This window comes from Somniosus microcephalus, chromosome 9 (assembly GCF_052327205.1).
Source record: "Somniosus microcephalus isolate GS21.2 chromosome 9, FLI_Smic_1.0, whole genome shotgun sequence".
NCBI lineage: Eukaryota > Metazoa > Chordata > Chondrichthyes > Squaliformes > Somniosidae > Somniosus > Somniosus microcephalus.
This window is the reverse complement of record NC_140995.1, coordinates 140,219,381-140,244,981: the sequence shown is the minus strand read 5'-3', so window position 1 is coordinate 140,244,981 and position 25,601 is coordinate 140,219,381. Positions and strand designations below refer to the sequence as shown.

Sequence of the window (25,601 nt, the reverse complement as noted above, 5' to 3'; positions counted from 1 at the left end):
TATTATTATATGTTCCTTGGTTTCACAAAACTAGAGGGATGGAATATGTGGTTGACTCAAGCACTGCAAGTGGGAGGGCTCGGGGTCAGAAAGTCCGGGGAAGAATGTGGAAAGGCCCTGGAGGTCTAGCATTGAGTGGGGCGGGGGGGGATCCTGGGATCTGGGAACACAAGGAGGCATGAACTGATCTATAGCAGCACGAGGAGGGGGAGTGGTGACTGTCCTGGGATGGGTCAAAAGGTCTGGCTGTAGTGAGCGAGGACGTGGTCTGGCAGCACGTAAGAAGAATCAGGACAAGGGCATTCCCGCTCCTTCTCTGCAACATCCAGTATGTTCCTGATCTGTTCCTAGTCCCAAGCCATTTTTTTTTAGCACTGTATGCACTTTAATATAGTATTTTCTGACAGAATCATGACTTCAGTTGGAAAATACAGTATTACACAGCCTGCATGGCACTGGACTCAAGCTGTGGGGAGATTACATTTTTTTTTTATGGACCTCCCGTGACATTATTAGACTTGCAACAGAGGGCCAGAAAGCAGCTACACTGGGAACAGACAGCAGCCCTGGAGACAAACGTAACCTCCATCAGGGGCCGGGGATTCAAGTCTCACGGTGCAAAACTGAACAGATGCATTTCCAACCGCGGAAGGGCAAGTTACATGCTTATGTTATCATTTTTATTTTTCAGCTGCGCATAGTTGGCTGGCTGAGGGAAAAAAACATAGCAGTAAAAAAAATGTTCAAAAATACCAGTTCTCCTTTCTAAGAAATTTATGCATGAGCCAAACATTCCAAAAATTACATATGAACCAATCAGTGGAAACAAATTTACATAGGTGCCAAGGATATTTGCATTTCATATGCAAATGTGAAAGAAATTTGCCGAGGATTTTTCTATAATTAAATGGGATGCCTGAAGTGTTAAGCCAATATGGCATAGGAAGTGTGATATAGTGGCAGACAAATTTGCACTTTTGTACAATTTTAATATTACCAATGAACCTCCGATTGTACAATGTGAGTCAGAGATTACATTGCTGTAAGAGGTGTGGATGTGGGGGAGGGGTGCACATCGCCTGTGAAAGAATGTAGAAGAAAGTGTCGAAGAGTTCTGACCGTAAACAGTGATGTAAGTGTTCTTGCTTAGTTCCTGAAATACTGTGTTTCCATTACCTCCTGCAGCTGGGTAAATTATATAGCTGGCACAGTGGCTTACTAATCTTACTGCAAATAATAATTGCTTCTGAATTCTTAGCATAAGCAAAATAAAGCGCAGATGCTCAAATATCCCCTTTCACTCTCACCCTCTCCCTTTTTCTCTACATGGGCAGCAGTTACTGGGTTAACCCCACTGGTGTTAATCAGCCCCCCAATCCAGGCCCTATGTAAGGGAACTGATCCATTTTTTAAAACAAAATTCACTGTCTTCAGAAGTCCAAGCCATTGGCCTGGCCTAGACAAGCACCACCCCCCCCCCCCCCCCAGTACTGCCCATCTGAAGACTGGTATGCCACATCTGACTTGGCGTATGAGCCCCCAGTCCTATCCTGGGTCCAGACTAACCTGGAGAAGCAGGAACTCCTGGCATAGGGAGTCCCCGCACTCGAGGTCAAGCCCTAATGTCATTTATCTTGTAAGGAGCCGGTGGAGGTTCTGCTTCTTACAAAGCTCTCTGTCTGCCTTTTGCAGAGCATTCTGCTGAACTTGCACCAGTGCTGAACTCCCACCCATTCTGCTGACCTCCCACTAGTGCTGGACCCCCAACAATGCTGCACTCCCAACAATGCTGCTGACCTCCCACTAGTGCTACTGATCTCCCACCAGTGCTGGACTCCCACCAGTGCTGCACTCTGACCAGTGCTACTGACCTCCCACCAGTGCTGCTGACCTCCCACCAGTGCTGCTGACCTCCCACTAGTGCTGGACTTCCACCAGTGCTACTGACCTCCCACCAGTGCTGCTGATCTCCCACTAGTGCTGGACTCCCACCAGTGCTGCACTCCCACCAGTGCTACTGACCTCCCACCAGTGCTGCTGATCTCCCACTAGTGCTGGACTCCCACCAGTGCTGCACTCCCACCAGTGCTACTGACCTCCCTCCCACCAGTGCTGCTGATCTCCCACTAGTGCTGGACTCCCACCAGTGCTGCTGACCTCCCACCAGTGCTGACCTCCCACCAGTGCTGCTGATCTCCCACTAGTGCTGGACTCCCACCAGTGCTGCTGATCTCCCACCAGTGCTACTGATCTCCCACCAGTGCTGGACTCCCACCAGTGCTGCACTCTGACCAGTGCTACTGACCTCCCACCAGTGCTGCTGACCTCCCACCAGTGCTGCTGACCTCCCACTAGTGCTGGACTCCCACCAGTGCTGCTGACCTCCCACCAGTGCTGCTGATCTCCCACTAGTGCTGGACTCCCACCAGTGCTGCACTCCCACCAGTGCTGCTGACCTCCCACCAGTGCTGCTGATCTCCCACCAGTGCTGACCTCCCACCAGTGCTGCTGATCTCCCACTAGTGCTGGACTCCCACCAGTGCTGCACTCCCACCAGTGCTGCTGATCTCCCACCAGTGCTGCACTCCCACCAGTGCTGCTGACCTCCCACCAGTGCTGCTGATCTCCCACCAGTGCTGGACTCCCACCAGTGCTGCTGACCTCCCACCAGTGCTGCTGATCTCCCACTAGTGCTGCTGATCTCCCACTAGTGCTGGACTCCCACCAGTGCTACTGACCTCCCACCAGTGCTGCTGATCTCCCACTAGTGCTGGACTTCCACCAGTGCTACTGACCTCCCACCAGTGCTGCTGATCTCCCACTAGTGCTGCACTCCCACCAGTGCTGCTGACCTCCCACCAGTGCTGCTGACCTCCCACCAGTGCTGCTGATCTCCCACTAGTGCTGCTGATCTCCCACTAGTGCTGGACTTCCACCAGTGCTACTGACCTCCCACCAGTGCTGCTGATCTCCCACTAGTGCTGGACTCCCACCAGTGCTGCACTCCCACCAGTGCTGCTGACCTCCCACCAGTGCTGCTGATCTCCCACTAGTGCTGGACTCCCACCAGTGCTGCACTCTGACCAGTGCTACTGACCTCCCACCAGTGCTGCTGACCTCCCACCAGTGCTGCTGACCTCCCACTAGTGCTGGACTCCCACCAGTGCTGCTGACCTCCCACCAGTGCTGCTGATCTCCCACTAGTGCTGGACTCCCACCAGTGCTGCACTCCCACCAGTGCTGCTGACCTCCCACCAGTGCTGCTGATCTCCCACCAGTGCTGACCTCCCACCAGTGCTGCTGATCTCCCACTAGTGCTGGACTCCCACCAGTGCTGCACTCCCACCAGTGCTGCTGATCTCCCACCAGTGCTGCACTCCCACCAGTGCTGCTGACCTCCCACCAGTGCTGCTGATCTCCCACCAGTGCTGGACTCCCACCAGTGCTGCTGACCTCCCACCAGTGCTGCTGATCTCCCACTAGTGCTGCTGATCTCCCACTAGTGCTGGACTCCCACCAGTGCTACTGACCTCCCACCAGTGCTGCTGATCTCCCACTAGTGCTGGACTTCCACCAGTGCTACTGACCTCCCACCAGTGCTGCTGATCTCCCACTAGTGCTGGACTCCCACCAGTGCTGCACTCCCACCAGTGCTGCTGACCTCCCACCAGTGCTGCTGACCTCCCACCAGTGCTGCTGATCTCCCACTAGTGCTGCTGATCTCCCACTAGTGCTGGACTTCCACCAGTGCTACTGACCTCCCACCAGTGCTGCTGATCTCCCACTAGTGCTGGACTCCCACCAGTGCTGCACTCCCACCAGTGCTGCTGACCTCCCACCAGTGCTGCTGATCTCCCACTAGTGCTGGACTCCCACCAGTGCTGCTGATCTCCCACCAGTGCTACTGATCTCCCACCAGTGCTGGACTCCCACCAGTGCTGCACTCTGACCAGTGCTACTGACCTCCCACCAGTGCTGCTGACCTCCCACCAGTGCTGCTGACCTCCCACTAGTGCTGGACTTCCACCAGTGCTACTGACCTCCCACCAGTGCTGCTGATCTCCCACTAGTGCTGGACTCCCACCAGTGCTGCACTCCCACCAGTGCTACTGACCTCCCACCAGTGCTGCTGATCTCCCACTAGTGCTGGACTCCCACCAGTGCTACTGACCTCCCTCCCACCAGTGCTGCTGATCTCCCACTAGTGCTGGACTCCCACCAGTGCTGCTGACCTCCCACCAGTGCTGACCTCCCACCAGTGCTGCTGATCTCCCACTAGTGCTGGACTCCCACCAGTGCTGCTGATCTCCCACCAGTGCTACTGATCTCCCACCAGTGCTGGACTCCCACCAGTGCTGCACTCTGACCAGTGCTACTGACCTCCCACCAGTGCTGCTGACCTCCCACCAGTGCTGCTGACCTCCCACTAGTGCTGGACTCCCACCAGTGCTGCTGACCTCCCACCAGTGCTGCTGATCTCCCACTAGTGCTGGACTCCCACCAGTGCTGCACTCCCACCAGTGCTGCTGACCTCCCACCAGTGCTGCTGATCTCCCACCAGTGCTGACCTCCCACCAGTGCTGCTGATCTCCCACTAGTGCTGGACTCCCACCAGTGCTGCACTCCCACCAGTGCTGCTGATCTCCCACCAGTGCTGCACTCCCACCAGTGCTGCTGACCTCCCACCAGTGCTGCTGATCTCCCACCAGTGCTGGACTCCCACCAGTGCTGCTGACCTCCCACCAGTGCTGCTGATCTCCCACTAGTGCTGCTGATCTCCCACTAGTGCTGGACTCCCACCAGTGCTGCACTCCCACCAGTGCTGCTGACCTCCCACCAGTGCTGCTGACCTCCCACCAGTGCTGCTGATCTCCCACTAGTGCTGCACTCCCACCAGTGCTGCTGATCTCCCACCAGTGCTGGACTCCCACCAGTGCTGCTGACCTCCCACCAGTGCTGCTGACCTCCCACCAGTGCTGCTGATCTCCCACTAGTGCTGCACTCCCACCAGTGCTGCTGACCTCCCACCAGTGCTGCTGATCTCCCACCAGTGCTGACCTCCCACCAGTGCTGCTGATCTCCCACCAGTGCTGGACTCCCACCAGTGCTGCTGACCTCCCACCAGTGCTGCTGATCTCCCACCAGTGCTGACCTCCCACCAGTGCTGCACTCCCACCAGTGCTACTGACCTCCCACCAGTGCTGCTGATCTCCCACTAGTGCTGCACTCCCACCAGTGCTGCTGATCTCCCACCAGTGCTGGACTCCCACCAGTGCTGCACTCCCACCAGTGCTACTGACCTCCCACCAGTGCTGCTGATCTCCCACTAGTGCTGGACTCCCACCAGTGCTGTTGAACTCCCACCTGTTCTGATGAACTTGCACCAGTGCTGTGGGAGTCTGCTTGAACCCCTAATGATATTTGGGGCCAATTAAAGCTTTGCACTGAGAAAAATAAGCAAATTAGCATGTGAACAATAATTGTTTTTGAATTCTCAGTATAAACAATATAAAGCAAAGTGGGGGAGTTTTCAAAAGCTGGTTGCCTGATTCTTGCCTGAAAAACAATTGAAAATTTGGGGGGTGGGGGCGAAATGTGACCAACCCAATGACAGCCAATTTCAGCTGGATCTCTAAATGGACAAGGAAGCCGCTTAAATGGGCAAATCAGAGTCTTTTCATTTGTACCAGGTGGTGAACAGCCTAACTAGTGGTTATTAAAGGGATCACTGATGACCACTCCAAAAACGTGCCAGGAAATCTTATCTTTTTGTATGTCCATAAGGAACAGGAATGCTGCTCCTGGGCCCACAAAAAAACTCTAGCCCACTGCTGGTTCATTGAAGTCCCCTCCCACTATCCGCTCTCTCCCCCCTCCCAGACCTGATCTGCCAGCCAGTTCAGCGTAAGACCCTGCCAATTTCCTGCCCTCTCACTACCCGCGAGCTGCAGAGGGGTGCCTGTTTGGTGCCCAGAGCTTGCCGACGGCAGTCAAATAAGGCCCGAACCAAAATTAGCTCAGGCCTCCTAACACCAGCAATGGAAGGGTGGCATTTCCGCTCTGCCAACATCACGCCCATTTTGGGCAGAAGTGAAGGTCGTCCCCAGGTGTTCGAATCATCACCCTTTGTTTTTCTGTCTGTCTCTCTTTCAGAAGTTTTTCTTTCTCTCTGAGGTAAAATATAAATACATAAACATTCATGGCCCAGCTTTTTTTGAAGTCATTTGGAAAATCAAACACACAAATATTGTTACAACCTAACAATATTTCCAGTTGTATTGTGAGAACGATATTGGTGAATGTTGAGAGATCCTCCACATTATGCGTACCTAGACTCGGAGATTATAGGCACAGGTGCAGTTGGCAACTCCCTTCACCTGACAGAGTGATGGGTTTGTGACATCTGAATTGTGATGAATAGGAAATGCACATATACATACAGTTTTTCTAATTATAGACATATATAGATAGAATGATGTTGTGGCAATATATCATCAGCAGCTCAATAGCACTAGTAACACCAATCTCCCAGATTGTGCTGTGTACCTGCTACATGAGCACCCGATAACATTTCCAAGATACTCCTGCACATGTGTTGGACAAGGTACAATCTATGTAATGTGCACTGTGAAACTTTGCATGCTTTGTAAGTTTTTTGAATAAATGTGCCTCGGCTGTATTCTGTAAATGTGTAATGAGTTCAAATTCTAGCTCTGAATTTCAAGGTACCATCTGGTAGGCTGATAGATGAGGAATTACATGTATGTTTTATGAGATGGAATAACTTAATAAATCTTAAATGAGGAAGTCACAAGTGAATTATGATCGCCATCATCAAGTAGAAAAGAAATACTATTTCATTATTCTTTACTCAGCAATATTTATTTCCTGTGCATTATCATTGCTCATTATATTGGTAGTTCACTGAAAGAGTGGCACACGAACAAAAAAGTCAAATAAAAGATATGTCATGTTCAGCCTTGTGGTATAATAAATAGTTAATGTTGTGCTGATTAACTCCTTCAAAAAGAGCTGGATAAATAAATATCTATATATGAATGAATCTGGCAGTTATGAGGATTAGTATTTGGAAAAATGATTAAATACTCCACAGAACATGATGGTATCCATGCTGTAGAAATTATAGAGATGTCATTTGTGAAAATCAAAAGGCCAGGTTAAATAGTAGAGATGTGGGATAAAGCGATGCTCTAGACGTCAGCTTGATTACCTTTAGGGAGACTTTATGCAGAACCATTCCTCAGGAGATTAAATAGATGGTGTACAGTATGTGACAATGTAAGGTTTACATGGGAACAAAAATTCCAGGATTCCCACACCAGCAGCCAATGATGAAGACTGTGTCCCAAATCTCGGGGATAAGATCAGTTAAAATACTTAGGACGGACTGCAAATGCCTGTAAGGGTGCAAAGGCAGCTGGCCCGACAGCTGGCAGGAGAAATCGGAGCAGTGCTTTACGATCCAATGGCAGAACAAAGCAAGGGTTAGCCGAAGCCAAAGGTAAATTATTTTTTGTTCTGCTCCGAAGGGAGCAAAAGGCCATATTCTTCTGGGATTAATCAACTTTGCATTGGGCAATCTTGGGGCCTTTAATAGGCTCTAAATGGAAGAGTTTATTTTCATACATAAAATTAGTTAAAAAGTGACAGTAAACCAATGTTAGAGCCACTTTTGGTGAAGAATATTTTCACCATTTGGACTGACCTAAAAACATAACTTTGTTGCTTGAGTTAACAGGTCATCTGCTCTGGCAAGCATCTTCTGTGTATCTTTTTGAAAGCAGCCTGACAAAAAAAACTCTTGCAACACTGGTGGTGCCTTGGTGTTTGTTGCACTTGGCAATTTAAATGTATTCATCTAAAAATTACTGTTTGTGATAATGGCCCAGAAATTGTTGGAAAAATAATGGCGAGTTCACGACGGCCGCTACTATTAGAGTATAAAGAATCCAGCAATTTGTGGTGAAGAAGAGATACGCCATGAGTTCCGATTAACCAGAAACTGCTGGACGATTTCTGTTACTCCGCTGTTAGCCTAGCCAAAACCAAAAAAAACATCTCACCGTGAGCCTCCCCATTGTGTGACATGAAATTGGTGGATTTACGCCGTCAATACGAATGAATCTCACTGCAGCCATTTAGGGCTAATAATTCATGTCATAAAGACCCTGTTAATTACGTGATTTACGGACCTGACACACCATTCAACCTTGGAGACACAGAAAGGGAACAATGAAACTGGAGTCTCACTCCTGCGGGAGTAAATTGTTCCTAGAGGTTTATAAATTTAATTTTTTTTTTTACTTTTCCTTTCTGTCTCTTTTTTTCTCTCTCTTAATCCATTCTCTTTCTTTTCCTCTCTTTCATTTTTCTTTCTGTATCCAATTTGACTCGAATTCACCCTATTTACTTTTCCGTCATTCGCTCTGTTTCTTTCCCTTCCTTAAATTGAATTGGTCAAAGAGATAGACCATTGGGCCCGACGATCAGGAGGTCCCAGCTGCCCCATTGACCTCGCCATTCCGTTATCAATTTGCATTTCCAGCAATTCACAATGCAAAAACAATACGATCTGAAGGGTGAGGAGAAAAATCCAATTCATGGTGCTCACCGCAAGATGCGCCGTTCCAGCAATTTCTGGGCCAATATCATACACTCACTTAACGCAGTGATATTTTAATGGGATTTAATAGACAGAAGCATGTCATAAAACACATTTATCGATCATTTTGCAAACAGAAATTTCTGGGCTGGTCAAATGTAATTCTGTTTTAATTGTTATACTTTCACCCTTATTAAGCAACTGAAACTACAGCTGCAGCTAACAACATATTTTCCATTTGTATGCTGAGAGCCTGTTGTAGCAAAGTTTAGGATTAAAATTTAAGGCTATTTTATTTCTTAATGATGTCAGTTTTTAACAGAACACATCAAGGTTGCCCAGCTGTCACACAAATAATACAATAAACATTCAGTGAATGACCTGACCTCATATCCAAGCAGCAAGGAAGTTGGGAAAGTTCATTGCGAAGGTCAGGAATTCACCAGATGGATGCATAGCAGCTATTTCAGAAGTTTCTGTTATGCACTGACTAACACGTAGGCTTCAATAAGCACTCGTGGAGTTCAAATGAGAGAAGCTTCTGTGGTTTATCGACCTCATACAAAATAATTTTGGGTCCCTCAGTGCCAATTTTTCATTCATTTTTGGGATTCGGATTCGCTGGTAACCCCGGCATTTATTTCCCATCCTTAGTTGCCCTGAGGAGGTGGTAGTGGGCCTTCTTCTTGAACTGCTGCAGGTATAGCAGTTTGATACAACTGAGTGGCTTGCTAGGCCACTTCAATGGGCAGTTAAGAGTCAACCATTTTGGTTTAGGATTGGTATCACATATAAGCCAGTCCATATAAAGATGGCAGCTTTCCTTCCCTAAAGGACATCAGTGAAGCAGTTGGTTTTTATAAGACAATCCAACAGCTGAATTTAAATTCTCAAACTGCCATGGTGAGATTCAAACTCACATTCTCTGGATTACTAGTTCAGTAACATAACCACTACAGCACTGTACCCTATGGGACAGACACTATCTGCAGCTCATCAAATAGCAGTGGGCTTTTTATGAAAAGGGAATCTCCAGGACAAGCTCCAACAATGGAGTTATCTCCAGTATAATTTTTTTTAAACCACGTTTAAAACAACATATAAAATTTCATCATGTGCTGGTCTACGAATTGAAGCCAGCCTCTTCTCATTATTTCTGAAGCATTGTAGCAGCTCTCTATGAAGTAAACATTCATGTGCATAAATTAATGCTGAAGGTGCCAAATGAGCTGAACACAAAGGGCCGGAGTTTACCAGCGCTCAGAGTGCGGGTTTGGAGGCGGGTCCACTGTCAAAATCACAAAGATTGACAGCGGGTCAGTATCCCGCTGTAAACCCGCCTCCTTGTCAGTTTCCCAAGTGTCGGATCTGTCATCCCTGAACAGACCCGACACCAAGCGGCGGGTCAGCCAATTTAGATAGTTAAAAACTTATTAAAACGTAGTAAAGAACCATTTTCCCATGTATTTACCATTTTACCAGGTTTTCAATGGGGTTCCCAGAGAGCGGCTATCACGTCAGGTAAGTATATTGGGTTCTCAATGACTGGATTCTTGTAAATAGGTGAAAGCTGCAAAAGTGGTATAAAACTGACCATTTCACAGCTGGTCACCTCCCAATCTTAGAAGCTGGAGCATTAATGATTTGGAACCCACTTTTGAGCTTTATGCACTTTTGAAGTGTTTGGAGTAATCTCTCTATCCACTGTCACCTCCTTGAAACAACCTATCTCAACACTGACAGATTACTTCTGTTATCTCAACCTCACCTGCCATCTATTCCATCAGCATCGGTGCTCTTGAAAAAATCTCACCTTGGTCCTCAGAATCCCATCACCAGGCACACCAGCACTAACATCCACATCAACCTTCTCCGCAATCAACTGATGCTGCACTGGACACAGGGCATCATCATCCATGCACATTGCTGCCCGGGACACCACCGATGGCCTCACCATGCCCAGGTTTGTTTCACTTAACACTGTACACCCCGGCTGCCACATGATGCACCAGGTTGGCACCACCCCACACTAGCACAATAAAGTATCCCTACAAAGTCCAAGCCATTCCTTTCACACTCATCACCATGGGGGGGGGGGGGGTTACCGTTATGTCTCACCATTCACTGGAACTCACTAACACACTTTCAATGGTGCACACAAATTTGTCCAAGAATGCTTGACAACACTTTAACAGAAAGTTTACATGAATATTGTCTAAAACACCCAAGTGCCTACCCTTGTGTGTTGTTAATTGGTATGATTGGACTAGGATGAGGGTGAGTGTGAGGTTTGGCTAGTGAGATGGGGAAGTGATAATGTAGATAGAGAGGTGGAGGTGCAAGGTAACTAGTCCTGGGACTCAGTGAAGTAACCACTAACACTACTAACAATAACCAGCCCCAGGACAGTGACAGCGTAACACAAAGAATTCGACCCAACACAATCGTCGCTAAGCAAAAGGAAAAATATCTGTCATATTGGACAGAAACAACAAATACCCAAAGCAAACTCAATTGCTACTTGGCCCTAAACAGAAAATACAACATGGCTGATTACCTGACCATGGTAAAGGATAGCAAACTGAGAAAAACCTTGACAATGTACAGACTTAGTGAACATAGCCTGGCGATCGAAAAAGGTAGACACAGGCAGACCCGGCTACCAAGAGAGGACAGGATATGCTCTCACTGCAGTCAGGGAGTGGTGGAGACAGAGATGCACTTCCTCACAGCTTGTAGAAAATATCAGGGCATAAGGGAGAATTTCTACCCAAAATTCACAAAAATATGCCCGGAATTCAGAAATTTGAATGACGACCAAAAACTCCCATACCTACTAGGGGAAGAGAGAAATTGTGTAACCTTAGCGGCACACTATGTTACAGCTTGCCATAAACAGAGGGACAACCACTAAATATAAGAAAAGAGTATATACAAATTATATGAATGTATATTTATACACTCAGGGATATATCTGTTTATACACTGTATGGATAGATCTGTATTTTTGTGTACAACCATGAATGTTTTTCGATGCTTTGGCAACATAAGATGTACCTTGTCATGCCAATAAAGCGATTTGAATTGAATTGAATTGAATTGAGTAAGGATGTGCAGGAGTAGGGGAGGGAAAGGCAGAGTGATGGGGATGTGATGAGTGGCACAGCAGGAGGAGGTTGAGTGTGGCATTGCAGTAACATTTTGTGATCTACTGAGATCATTGAAAGGTTTGCGCCACTGCAGCCTGGTCCTCCTGACGATATTCCTGCTTGTGCCCTCCTGTGCAATGTGCAACCAGGCTGTGTTGGTGTCCTGGGGAGGTGTATTCCACCCATTGGAAGGGAAGAGAACCTCTCTGCATGCTGTGACTCATGGGAGAGCCTGGGTGCAGCCGTGCACCTTTGTGCAGTGCTTGTCAGTGTTTTCAGCACCTCAATGCTGCAGAACACTGACTGCAAAACTGTCAAAATAATTTTGGACATGGCCCCTTTAAGGAGACTGGCTGATGATGCGTCATCAAATAACGTCATCAGACCCGCTTCCTATTAATTGGCCAGGAACCTCGCAAGACGGGCTTAAGAAGCCCTGTTTATGTAAAATCTTTTTAGAGGCCGGGATAGAGACAGATGCGAGGTCCCCACACACCACAGACGTCACCGCCACGGACCCGCCGAGATTGGAAAAATCCAGCCCAGAGAGTGGAATCCTTTCCAATTCACGTAGATAGTGGTATGTGCAAAGCAGCATGTAGGGTCACATGATTGCAATCTATAACCCCCCAGACATTCACCAATCCTACCACTGTTTAAAACATTGTTGTCATTTGTCCATGGGGAAGATGAACTCCTTTGCTCAAGCAAACAAGGCATCTGTCACTTGCTTTACACATCTATGGACAGAAGATTGGCTTATCTTCCTGATGTTCCTGGTGGAAGCCTAAAATGATCCCAAAGCATAAAAGTTAATGATAATGGTAACCTTAATAACCACTGATAGTACCATCTATGGGTCTGGGTGCAGCAGGCAGCAAAACTCTGTCACAGTATTCTTTGTAAATTGTAGTCTCTGCAGGTACTACTCATCTGAAAAATGTACTCTTGCCTTAGATTCCAGTATGAAGATACCAACAGGTGGATGCAGAGTGGTCTGGTGCAGTCTGACCAGCCCATCGCCCTTCTGCTAATTCTACTCTTCTTCCTCTAAAAACCACAAATATGGGGGAACCCACACATCATTTCACAGTATATTTTTTAGACATTTTCAGTTTACTAACTGAATTACTTGCTTCTATTGGTTCTAAAAAAATAACTAAAAACATCCCTCCAAACATCTGTTTCATTACTGGTGGCATAGAACTTCTGTGGAACACACTTATAAAACACACTTTGCACTGTTGGGCAAATTCCTTTCAACTGATATTTTGTAGTTGGAATTGAAATAGAATTGAAAGGTGATGTGGATAGGGCAAGATTAAGTTTTCTCCATGGCCTTGATGGTCAAATAACATTGTGCATTTGAATCCTTGGACGTCATTTACCGGCAATAACACACAGACCCCAAAAATGTATTTGTAATAAATTTACAAAGACTTGGTGACTATGCAATTGTTGATTACAATAAATCAGATGGTCTTGAGGTAATTTCAATGTCAGCAGCTGAAGGTAATTAAACTGATGCATAGGAGAACTCGTGGGCAACAGAGGTGCTCAGTCACTTCTCCATCAGGCTTAACAATATATTGTGTTAGGTGTAGAGAGACTGTCTATTATTCAGAATTCAGTATGCATTCTCCACCTTGCATGTTTTGACAAGAATTCAAAATTCCTTGCAGCCGTAGCGTTAGTTTCCAGAAATTCAGATTTAATTCTATGTGAAAACTGACAGGCAAGAGGGGAGAGAGCTCTTCCCTCAAGGCAAGATATCCCCTTCCCACTATACATACCACATACTTTGTAGAAAAAATATTTGAACCAAATATCGAAGATAAGGGGAAAAACTGAAAGAGGTGAGTTATTTGTTACACTTTCCCTAATATTTGAATAAAATAAAGTCAAAGCAAATCAATCTCATTTTCAAGAGCCGGAGTTGTATAAACAGCATGATTCCCAAAAACAATGCTAGTTAAAGTCAGAGACTGGAAGCAGTGGGGCGCAGTCTCTCCTTTCCCGTAACATTGATTGTACATGCAGTAAAATACACTACTACGCTAAATTTGTAAAACTATGGAAAACAATAATTTTAGCATACATTTAAACTGAGATACTCATGAAGACCAGGTTTTTTTTTTGGGGGGGGGGAAGAGGTTGGGGAGTGAAGTCATAATGACAGCTGACTTTGACATTTTTGGTGTCTGAAACACAGCTGGGAGTAGACCTCTGGATTTTATCCAATAAGGACTTACAAATCAGTCTGTGGCATCATAAACCACGCCTCTTAAAGTTCGGCTTTTCCCCACCCACTCGGTTTATTCCAATAAACTTTGTGCCATTCAGAGGAAAACTGTACAGCACGCCAGAGCTCCCTGATCACAGCCACCCAGCAGCTCATATCTCTAACTCACTGAGCCTCCACAGAGGTAAGAGACTGTCACATTTTTATTTAACATCTGTGGTTTTTAAAATTATCATATTAAATTTCAAGAAGGTTCTTAATGTTTTTAACACTTTGCAAGTTTTCTTCTTTGAAAACTGGAAGATGTTCAGTCTTTTGATATAAATCAAAATAAAACCATCACGGGGAGCAGAGGATTAATATTTGAAAAGAATATCAATCCTTTGAAATACAATTCACAATATTTTACATTGTAATAATTAACCGCTATAAACCCAAGAATGAAAAAAGCACAAATAATGTTTTTGCCTTATTAACATTTAAAGGGGCACTCACTGCCTTTGTCACCAGGAAGAGAGAGGAGGTGCAACAAACCTGTGTCATTGTCACAATGATATCATGAACGAGTGACGCAATGACATTTAGTGACATGTTTTGACATGATTAAAGCCATCACATCCAATTTTTACCAAACATTTTTCTTTAAAGATGTTTATAAAAACCTTGCTCTATTGCTGGTTAGGACATAATAATGTGATGTACATCTGCTAAACTATAAAATGGGATCTTCTTAACCTCTAACTCTGACCATAAACCTCCTTATATTCAGACAACTAACTTTCTGAAGCAATGCTATCTCTGTGCTGTTGAAATGATGAAAAGCAACATGCGAATAATGTATGAGACGGAATCGCCTAGAGCAGATGTAGCTTCCGATTTCCTCATACAGTTCCTCACTCGCACTTCCACACTATAAAGACAAGTTTAGCTGCAGGAACTATTTTACAATCATATCTCTAAAGCGAGTCATCAGCACTCATTTGACCCATACTTTTCATCCTAACAGAAAGCATTTGGAGGAAGGATTTGAATTTTGAAGAACAAGGGTTAAAGTAACAATTTGTTCTGGGTTACAAGCCAACAATATCATTATTAGATTGATAAATATGCCACTGACATATTATTTTAGATGGTTGTTTCAGCGAGTCTACTGCATGTTCCTATATATATTTATATACTTTTAACTAATACACTCAATAGCATGACATGAATGAGATTATACAGAGCAGTTCCGAAACATTACATTGTACAACACTGGGATATTTTCATTATGCTTTTAATGCTGTTCTGTCAGAATCAATTTTATTCTCTGCAAGATATTTGCAAAGCTTTATATAAAAATGGATATTTGCAACATTGATATATATGTAGTAGGTGCACATTTTTAAATCTCCTACATCTATGCTGGTATTTATGTCAATGTGATCAGTTGTTACAACTATAAAATTATTTTGAATTGGTAGTGACATGGCCTGTGCAGTAGCATAGCACATGGACACATTATCCATTCAGACATGAGATTTGATATTGGATCAGTTGCACATTATACACCCCACTCAATTTTCCTTACCATTGACTTTAATGAAAGAAATATCGGACGGGTGTATAATGGGCAGCTGATCCGATATCGCCCATTTTACATCAGCGCCAAAAGTTAAAATTGCACTCCTTGTGTCCATTGGGATTCTCATTCAAGCTTACTCCCCCTGCCCATACCCCCCACCCCACCATCAAGTTATCAGTCTTGGCCAGGTCATCACATGTAACAGGTCAACAGGAGAGAAGAAGAAGTCAAAAGAAGTAACATGGCACCTCTTAACAGCTAAACCAGGTGAATTGGTGGAAAACCATACCGCCAGAGAAGTGCTGCGGAGTCCAAAGGCCCAAAAGCAAAAAACTAGCAATTGAACCGTGAGGACCTACTGTTGGAAGGAAGGAAGAACTGAGGGATGAGTTCTACTCAATCTAATGTGGAAATGGCGATGCTTGTGGAATCAAGGCAATATCATTTTATCCTCTTGACCAGGAAGGACTGTCTGGATGTAGGAGGCACAGTCAGTGAAATTTAAAAAATGAGATATATAAGCCCCGATTTTAACTTGGGGCACGTTCAAGGCAGGTCAAGAGTGGGCGGAATGGAATCCCCCATGGACTCCAAGGCATGAGGCCCAGGCTATTTTAACTCCCGTGCCTCATTTAAATAGTTCAACTCTGTCTCCCACGCAAAACCAGCAGGAATGATGGCAGACGGGAATGGGAACTGGGGCAGGAACTTGAAGCCACTGGGGGCTAAAGTTAAATCATGCAGGAGCGGAGGGCTGGGCCAACTGCAGCTGGAGGAGGTTGGGGGAGAAAGCCCGGGGCATATGAAGCCCAAGGTTACCTTGCTGGGCCAGGAAGAGCACTCCTGCCCCCCCCCTTGGGCCACAAGAAGCCTTTCAAAAATGAAAGAAACATTCTTACTTACCTGGGCCTCTTCTGGCCCGATGCCGCTTGTCGTTGGCTTTTATTAAAATCACGGGGCCAGGAACGTTGCGGGAGCGCAGCGGGTTCCACCTGGCTGCCATTTTAACCCACCCACCCACCTCAGTCCCGCTGAGTGGGTGGGGTTAAAATCGGGGCTCTAGATTTTTTTAAACGTTATTCAAGTGGAATATTTCCACAGAATGATATTAAAGAACTTGGTTTGTTTAGTTTCAAATATATTTTCAAAAAATAAAAATAAGAAATTCTGGAAATGATACCGAGCTTGTAAGCCAGCCATGAGTCAAAAATTCAGTTTGTCTCCATTTGAACCACAACTGCTCGGAACAAAGCTAAATATTAAAAACCACAAAAAAATGCCATTTAGCAAGAGTAGAGAATTATGGGGTAAATTTGAGAGGCTGTATACAGATTGGGGAATTGGTCAACACCAATGAAGGTCAACACATCTGATTCGTGTCACCCCTGATTTTTCTCACGATTAATATTAATAAATTGGACACACAAATCTCCATGCCGGATTCTCCGGTATGCTCTCCCGTCAAGGCTCAGACAATTTACCCTTACATTTGTGCAATGTTGGAAAAAAATTCTCAGAAAAGGATTTTTGAATATGGAAAAACCCGAATCAAATTTGGACTTCAGGTTCGGCTGTTATATTGCTCGTTGCAATTTTATTTTTAAGAATTCATTTTTAAAATTTGAATGTCATATATTTCCATACTTTGACTACTCCTTTGATTTCATGCTCATGGGATTTTATCTGAATAATCATATTGAGCTAAAAACCCTGCACTGTTATATTTCTTTGCTTAGGAATCGTTACAGAGACTCCTGTCAATACCAGGGCATTCTGTACTTTTTAAAAATTTGTTCCTGGGATGTGGGCGTCGCTGGTGAGGCCAGCATTTATTGCCCATCCCTAATTGCCCTTGAGAAGGTGGTGGTGAGTCGCTTTCTTGAACCACTGCAGTCCGTGTCCCCTTCATTGCTGTCCTGCAGTCTTTTGATCGATATTTGTCCTTTACTAAAATGGTGGACACAGGAAATTAAACTACATTTAAAAAATAGCAAATGTTTATTCCAACTCATTGAGGTGCACAGTAACAATGCTGCAGTATATTGAAACGAGGGGATAGAAATTCTGCTTCTGTGTCAGCCAGCCTAGTGCTTTCTCCCCATTAAAGTGAATGGGCTGGTGAACACAAAAGCAGAATTTCTATGCTGAAAATATTGATCAGAAAATTGCCCAGTTGTGGCAAAACCACTAAGAGACTCTTACAGTGACTTACATAATTGTCTGTAACCAATGTTATTACCTCTAGCATTAATTGTCTGTAACCAATGTTATTACCTTTCAAGTTGGCTCTGATTAAACAGAGCTAGATCGACAACATCGCGATCTGACGCGATGACGTCATCACGTGGGTCACGTGACGTCCCCTTCGGCGGGAAACGTGATGACGCCATGACGTCAGAGGTAGAGGGCGGGGCCAGCCAGTCCTCGTGTGGATTGAAAGAGAAAAGACCTGTTTTGAGCTTCTCCTGTAGTTTCTTGTTTTGTAAAGTTCTTAGACAATAAATTCAGTTTGTTAACTACCAGTAAGTTATAGATTCTTTGTTAGGAGTGCAGAGACTCCTACACAGTAGCACAAATGATTGAGCATTTGACTAATAATTAAAAATCTTTGCCTAGAAATTGGACCTCATTGCATCTGTTTTACACACGTAAAATGGACACAATGAGTACCACTTTCAGGAGCCAATATCCTACACCCCAAGAATGCTTGAAAGACATCCGATCCAATATTGGGTCGGGACAGTTTTAAGGCAGCCTGGGCGATCTCGTTTTTTTTCTTTTCTTTGCCAATTTTCACTCCTCCTCACTTGAATCCGGTGTCTCTTGCTGGGGTATTTCACCAGCAACCAGTCACCATCTTACCACTCACCTTTGCTTATGTGGTAACCTTGACAGTGGGATCGATTTCAGGGTTGGGTGCACATCGGGTGAGCCAGGGACAGAATGATCGCACCGCCCACCCAATGGCAACAGAGGGAGGTCTCAAACCGTTTCATGGTTGGGCATCATCTGCATCCTTTTGGTGAGCAGTTCAGTGGGGTGGGGGTAGGGGGAGGTGGGAAATCCAGCAGCTGCTCTGTGGAGCTGAGTCGGATATATTTCCTTAAAGGGGACTGCTGGGTAATCTCTGCGATGGCTACTGAGCAACTGGCACCTGTGGAAATATTCCAATGGGGCCAGGAGGAGCATTCAATGGCATCTCTTGTTTGTTGCCATTTTCAGAGCGACCTGCAGCAGTCCCTTTAAGGACTGTTGGTTAGACCCCTCTAAATCCAGAACCATTGGGCAAAGCAGCAGAGCACACATTCCACCCACTGGTGCTTGAAAATTGGGTTGTGAGCTAAAAATGGCATAAGACCCCAATTTAAATATGTTCCTGGCAGGAGCGCTGGACGCCCATTTCAAATTCTGTCTGCCCCTTCCCTGTGCTGCTGACCTCAGGGTCGCAGTATGCAAGAGGTCACCGCGATCACATACAGCACTGTTGGGGCAACCACTTCAGCTGGGGTAGAGGAAATTTGCTGTCAGGACGCCGGCTGAAGACCATAAAAATATTTTTTTAGCTTTAGAGTTTAAATTTGCCACTGTGACTGCGATCAGCAGCCTTGGGCAAAGCAGCAGCCCTTTCAAACTTAAACCCTCGCTCTGCGGCCTACAGCAGCACTGGATGCCAGGTGTTCATTGAGCCCAGCATTGTTAAAGCATTAATGATGGGAAATATGTTTTATGATGTTATCCCATGATTTGCATCTTATTATAATAAACCTGCCTATATATACACTAGGGGCTAGAAATTCGGTATTGCCCCGGTTGGGGTGCTAACTTTTGTGAAGTTGGAAGTTTAGCGCCAGGCGCTAATCAATCTCGCTGCCCGCTAAATTCAGTCTCAGCCCTCAAAGAATGCAGGGGAGCACTAAATCAAGCATTAATAGCATAGGTGAGTGGCGTTAGGCTCCAAGCAATAAGGAATATGAGGTGTGTAATCGGGAGTGAGCATTGGCGAAGGCACCTTCTAGCCATTAAAGGGGCGGGTCACTGGAGTCTGCACACCAGCCCCCAATGATTCGGGAAGTGCAGAACGACGATATGCTGTGGGATGAAATGCTAACTCCTTTGACGGCCTGCAGCACTCCAGGACTAAGCAGCCTTTATTTGGCTGCAGATACATCCTGCGCTCTCTGGCACTCATAACTGACCTTTGGAACGGAAGTTCCTTGACAGCTGGGGCACATCCCTTTAGTAGCGCCCCGCCAGCTGGCTGGTTCACGCCTCTGCTCCCTGACGATGACAGCGCGAGGCAGTAAGGCGGGGGTGCTACTGAAGCTTGCAGATTGGGTGCCCAGCGAGCGTTGCACACTCACTGACGTCACGATCTGCATGGCGAACGGTGCCGAGGTGCTAACTGTTATCACCGGCGAACTTACCATGCGGCGCGGGATTTGCCCCTCAGGCGCTACTGCCTGAGCACCCCGTTAGCGCCCCCCACCAGGCGCTAACTGGGGGCACTAACATGCCAAATTTCTCCCCCAATATATGTCAATTCTCGTGGAAACTCTCAGAAGTTTGATGGGGAGCTAGCTGAATGGCTCCCTGCCCAATATTGTTTCCCCATTTACCAGCGTAATCGAAGAGGAAAGTCTGGTGCTATTTGCACGAGTGTCTTTCATTATGATAGTAAATCTGGGGTATTATAAAGTTGTGATTAAATAGTTTCTTTTGGCCGAGCATTAATTGTTATGGTGAACTAACCGCCTGTTCCATATGCACTTTCGACACCAATAACGGGTAACAGTTACTAAGTAAGAGAACATCATATCAGATCAAATTGCAAGTTATGTAGAATTACAAAGAAGTTACAATACAGAAACAGGTCATCCAGCTCAACCAATCTGCATTAGTGTTTACCCTCTACTCGAGCAGTAGCCCGAATCCCAGCTGCCTGCCCGTTCCCATATCCCATTATCCTCCTTTCTTTTCCTTTCCTTTCCTTTCCTCTGAGAAATACTTGATAAAAACCTTAATTTTGTTGTGGTAAAGAACAGTTCATGATACAAATTAATTCAATACCAGAAAATATGTCTGCACTGTCAAGAGTCCCAAAAAAATCCAAACAATTTTATTGCCAAGAACTTCCTGCCGCTCGACGACAAATCATTTTTTGATAAACCTGCAGTAAGGCACTAAAGGCATGAATTTATCAGTATATATGCTGGTGGTCATTATTGCCAGCCACAGAAGACAGACATGCTTTGCAGCCTGCACTGATCACCACTGTTGGGACAAAGATTTATCCAAAGTGGAATAAAACCACCCTATAAAATTAAACAGTAATCCCCACCAAACGTTGACATCCACTGGAGAATTTTTTGGATGACCTTTCTTCCTCTCCAGTTTTCTCTCCTCCACCTCAGATCACTCTGCCTCATGCAGGTGTTTGGGCCCTTTGGCACCAGGTGCTCTCTGCTACCTTACCCGTGTGTGAATCTAGACAGTGAGGGGGTGAAAATTTTTGACCTCCAATGGCGGATTCAAGGTGGAAGGTCGGCCTAATGAGAGAAGGATCTGCCGCTTCGCCATAAACAAGGCCCGTGATGCTGGAGGAGGCGGGGCCGAGGGGTTGGGTTTACTCACCCCAGCAATTTCCTCAGCCCCGGCATCCCTATCGTCCAGCATCCTGGAGGCCAGGATAAACCTGGCACATGGCCTACCAAGAGATACTGGTGTCCCCAGTCCTCACCTGATGTTCACACATCTGCATTTGCCAGCAGGAGTCAATGGTTAGTGATCAGAATTAAGAACCTTGGCTGATTATTTTCCTCTCCCCACCTTAATGCTGCTGCGGTGAATGGAGGTGCTTTACCGCTATACGAACATACAAATTAGGAGCAGGAGTAGGCCACTCGGCCCTTCGAGCCTGCTCCACCACTCAATAAGATCATGGCTGATCTGATTACTCCACATTCCCGCCTACCCCCGATAACTTTTCACCCCCTTGCTTACCAAGAATCTATTTACCTCTGCCTTAAAAATATTCAAAGACTGCAGTCTGGGGCTCATATTTCTACATGGATTAGTTTCTCCTTACAATTTCACAGCTTTTCCTGATGGTTAAGACACATTTTTAGTAATCTCCAAAATAGAAAAATATGCCTTTAGAAACACTGAGATCAGACAGAGCCATGTGTATGTAAATTCTCACCCCACTAAGGATGTCTGGCTACAACATGCAGTGAAGTTCAGAGGGATTCCTAATGCTGTTGTTGGGGATTAAATGGTATGGGAGAGGGGGTAAGAATTGCTCTGGTCATGATGTGTAGGGATGACATTCTGAAAGTAATACTTACCCATGATGCTCCACATGGTGGCCCCTATTCAAATTCACCAACACAAAATTTGTTCCTCTATTGTTTATATATTTAACTCCTGCCTATGAATATTTTTTACTGGCTGCAGTGGATATTTAATGTATGTCTCGGGATCTGGAAAGAATGCAGTAAAACACATTACAAAAGCCTAATGGTGAACCAGGCCATTTATGGATAATAAAATCTTAAACTGATTTTTATTTCTAACACTGAAACCTATAAGGCCAGTTTCATCTAATGGTGTATTTTCCACAAGCTATGTATTTAATGCACTTTGCATATATTTAAGATGATTGTTTGGATGAATTGAGATGAAGCAAAAAAATTCAGATTGCTTTGCGTTTCAAAAATAAATACGAATAAAAGTGTTAGTTTGCAGAGCTCTTCCTTAGTCAATGAGGATAATGGACACCTAGATAAATAGTCCTCAGCACAAAGAAGAATGGGACTTCACAGGTAGATACCCTTCCTCATACACCACTAAGAAAACAGACGCTGTCAACAAATTACTATTAAACCACGCCAGAAACCAGACTGAGTAAATAATATAAAAATTAATCTCACTTTTTCTTTTTAAAAATTGACACAACTTGACCTCTAGTTCTAGACTCTTCAGAGGTTGTTTCCTCTGGCTGGAAAGGCTAGAACTAGGGGTCACAGTCTCAGGATAAGGGGGCGGCCATTTAAGACTGAGACAAAGAGGAATTTCTTCACTCAAAGGGTTGTGAATCTTTGGAATTCTCTGCCCCAAAGGGCTGTGGATACTGAGTCGTTGAGTACATTCAAGGCTGAGATAGATAGAATTTTTGGACTCTAGGGGACTCGGGAGATATGGAGATCGGGCGGGAAAGTGGAGTTGAAGTCAAAGATCAGCCATGATCTTGTTAAATGGCGGAGCAGGCTCAAAGGGTCGTATGGCCTACGCCTGCTCCTAATTCATATGTTCTTATAAATCTAACTGAGTGAGGCATAAGCTTGCAAAATGACCATTATGGTATTCATCTTTGTTTTTAGCACCAGTTCATCAACAAAAAATGAGTGCAAGTAAATTTAATGAAGCGAAGATAATAAAGGTTTTATAAACTATCGAAGTTAGCAATTTATTCAAATAAAATGCTTGGCTTACCTGTTAATGATCCTAATGAATGCATCAGTTTGATTTTCACCACAATAGAGAACCTCGAAGCAGTATATGGCTCAGCTCCCAAAATTGTCAGCGCATGCCTTTCGCTACCATAGTGGAAAATAAACAGTGGCCACTCTGCGCTGGTCTATTTTTATGTGATTAAATAAATCAGTCTGCTTTTTGTGACCTAGCCTAGTGTTCCATATCAAAATGAAAACTCCATTCTAATACACTCAGCAGTGAGACCTCAGTAATGCTTATAATGGTAAACTTTTCTGAATCCTAATTTATAAGAAGAAATATTGGTTTGCAGAATAGCCTGAATAATTTCACTGTTAGGTCATATTCTGCAGCGGGACCTCAGGAAGTAAACAAGCTCCACAAAGAGCGTGTGACAGAATTATCAGCAGAGTAGCATCTGCATTCCAGTCATTGTGTCACCGTGACGTAGGTCATAAGGCTCTAAATGTAGCCAGCTGTTAACATTCGCGAGTCTATACATCCACTTTAAATATTTTTCTCAAGCCCCATGGCAGTGATAGAATTTAGATTTGTTTATTTTACTGCATGCTTTCAGTCTGGTCACATCCCATCCAGCCAACATCTTGAAAAAAATAACACACCTTGCACTCAGGTAAGAAAAATAATGATTGGCTCTGTATTTGCAGTCAGTATGACAGCATACTCTGAAGTATGCAATCATAGTGCCTTTGAAACTGACTGCAACTTTGGGATTCACCGCATGTGCAAGCGGGGAAGTAAAAAAGGAAATGAGAGGGGCAAAGAGAGAGTATGAGAATAGATTGGCAGCTAACTTTAAAGAGAATCCAAAAAATCTTCTATAAGCATATAAATAATAAATGGGCAGTAAGAGGAGGGGTAGGGGCGATTAGGGACCAAAATGGAGACCTACGCATGGAGGCAGAGGGCATGGCAGAGGTACTAAATGAGTACTTTACATGTGTCTTTACCAAGAAAGAAGATGCTGCCAAAGTCAGTGAAAGAGGAGGTAGTTGAGATACTGGATGGGCTAAAATTTGATAAAGAGGAGGTACTGGAAAGATTGGTTGTATTTAAAGTAGATAAGTCACCAGGACTGGATGGGACGCATACTAGGGTGCTGAGGGAAGTAAAGGTGGAAATTACGGAGGTACTGGCCATAATCTTCCAATCCTCCTTAGATACGGGGGGTGGTGCCAGAGGACTGGGGAGTTGCAAATGTTACACCCTTGTTTAAAAAAGGGTGCAAGAATAAACCCAGCAACTACAGGTCAGTCAGTTTAACCTTGGTAGTGGGGAAGCTTTTAGAAACGATAATCTGGGACAAAATTAACAGTCACTTGGACAAGTGTGGATTAATTAAGGAAAGCCAGCACGGATTTGTCAAAGGCAAATCATGTTTAACTAACTTGATTGAGTTTTTTGATGATGTAACAGAGAGGGTGGATGAGGGCAATACGGTTGGTGTGGTGTACATGGACTTCCAAAAGGCGTTTGATAAAGTGCCACATAATAGACTTGCCAGCAAAGTTGAAGCCCATGGAATAAAAGGGACAGTGGCAGCATGGATACGAAATTGGCCAAGTGACAGGAAACAGAGTAGTGGTGAACGGTTGTTTTTCAGACTGGAAGAAGGTACTAGGTACCAAGGGTCGTCGGTACTAGGACCACTGCTTTTCTTGATATATGTTAATGGCTTAGACTTGGGTGTACAAGGCACAATTTCAAAATTTGCAGATGACACAAAACTTGGAAGTATAGTGGACAGTAAGGAGAATAGTGATAGACTTCAAGAGGACATAGACAGGCTGGTGGAATTGGCGGATACGTGGCAGGTGAAATTTAACGCAGAAAAGTGCGAAGTGATACAATTTGGTAGGAAGAATGAGGAGAGGCAATATAAACTAAAGGGTACAATTCTAAAGGGGGTGCATGAACAGAGAGACCTGGGGGGTATATGTGCACAAATCATTGAAGGTGGCAGGGCAGGTTGAGAAAGTGATTAAAAAAGCATACGGGATCCTGGGCTTCATAAATAGAGGCATAGAGTACAAAAGCAAGGAAGTTATGATAAACCTTTATAAAATGCTGGTTTGGCCTCAACTGGAGTATTGTGTCCAATTCTGGGCACCACACTTTAGGAAGGATGTGGAGGCCTTAGAGAGGGTGCAGAAAAGATTTACAAGAATGGTTTCAGGGATGAGAGACTTCAGTTACGTGGATAGACTGGAGAAGCTGGGATTGTTCTCCTTAGAGCAGAGAAGGTTGAGAGGAGATTTTTGTTATTCGTTTATGGGATGTGGGCATTGCTGGCAAAGCCAGCATTTATTGCCCATCCCTAATTGCCCTTGAGAAGGTGGTGGTGAGCTGCCTTCTTGAACCGCTGCAGTCCATGTGGTGAAGGTACTCCCACAGTGCTGTTAGGTAGGGAGTTCCAGGATTTTGACCCAGCGACGATGAAGGATCGGCGATATACTTCTAAGCCAGGATGGTGTGTGACTTGGAGGGGAACTTGGGAGGCGTTGGTATTCC

At 45.1% G+C, this 25,601-nt stretch overlaps 2 protein-coding genes across 9 annotated transcripts in view; one reads left to right on the top strand and one right to left on the bottom strand.

The window, feature by feature from the left end:
* Nucleotides 1-25,601, bottom strand: part of cep85l (centrosomal protein 85L) — a 361,990-nt gene that overhangs the window by 166,989 nt on the left and 169,400 nt on the right. The window lies entirely within an intron of this gene.
* pln1 (phospholamban 1) overlaps nt 13,921-25,601 on the top strand; it is a 38,610-nt gene continuing 26,929 nt past the window's right edge. Inside the window, exon 1 of one of the 3 annotated variants that reach the window (XR_015079560.1) lies at nt 13,921-14,198. The gene's annotated coding sequence lies outside the window, so the exon portion shown is untranslated. Of the gene's footprint in view, nt 14,199-23,686; nt 23,704-25,601 lie in introns of those variants that run through there. The other 2 variants (XM_085997330.1, XM_085997331.1) reach the window with 2 other exon arrangements.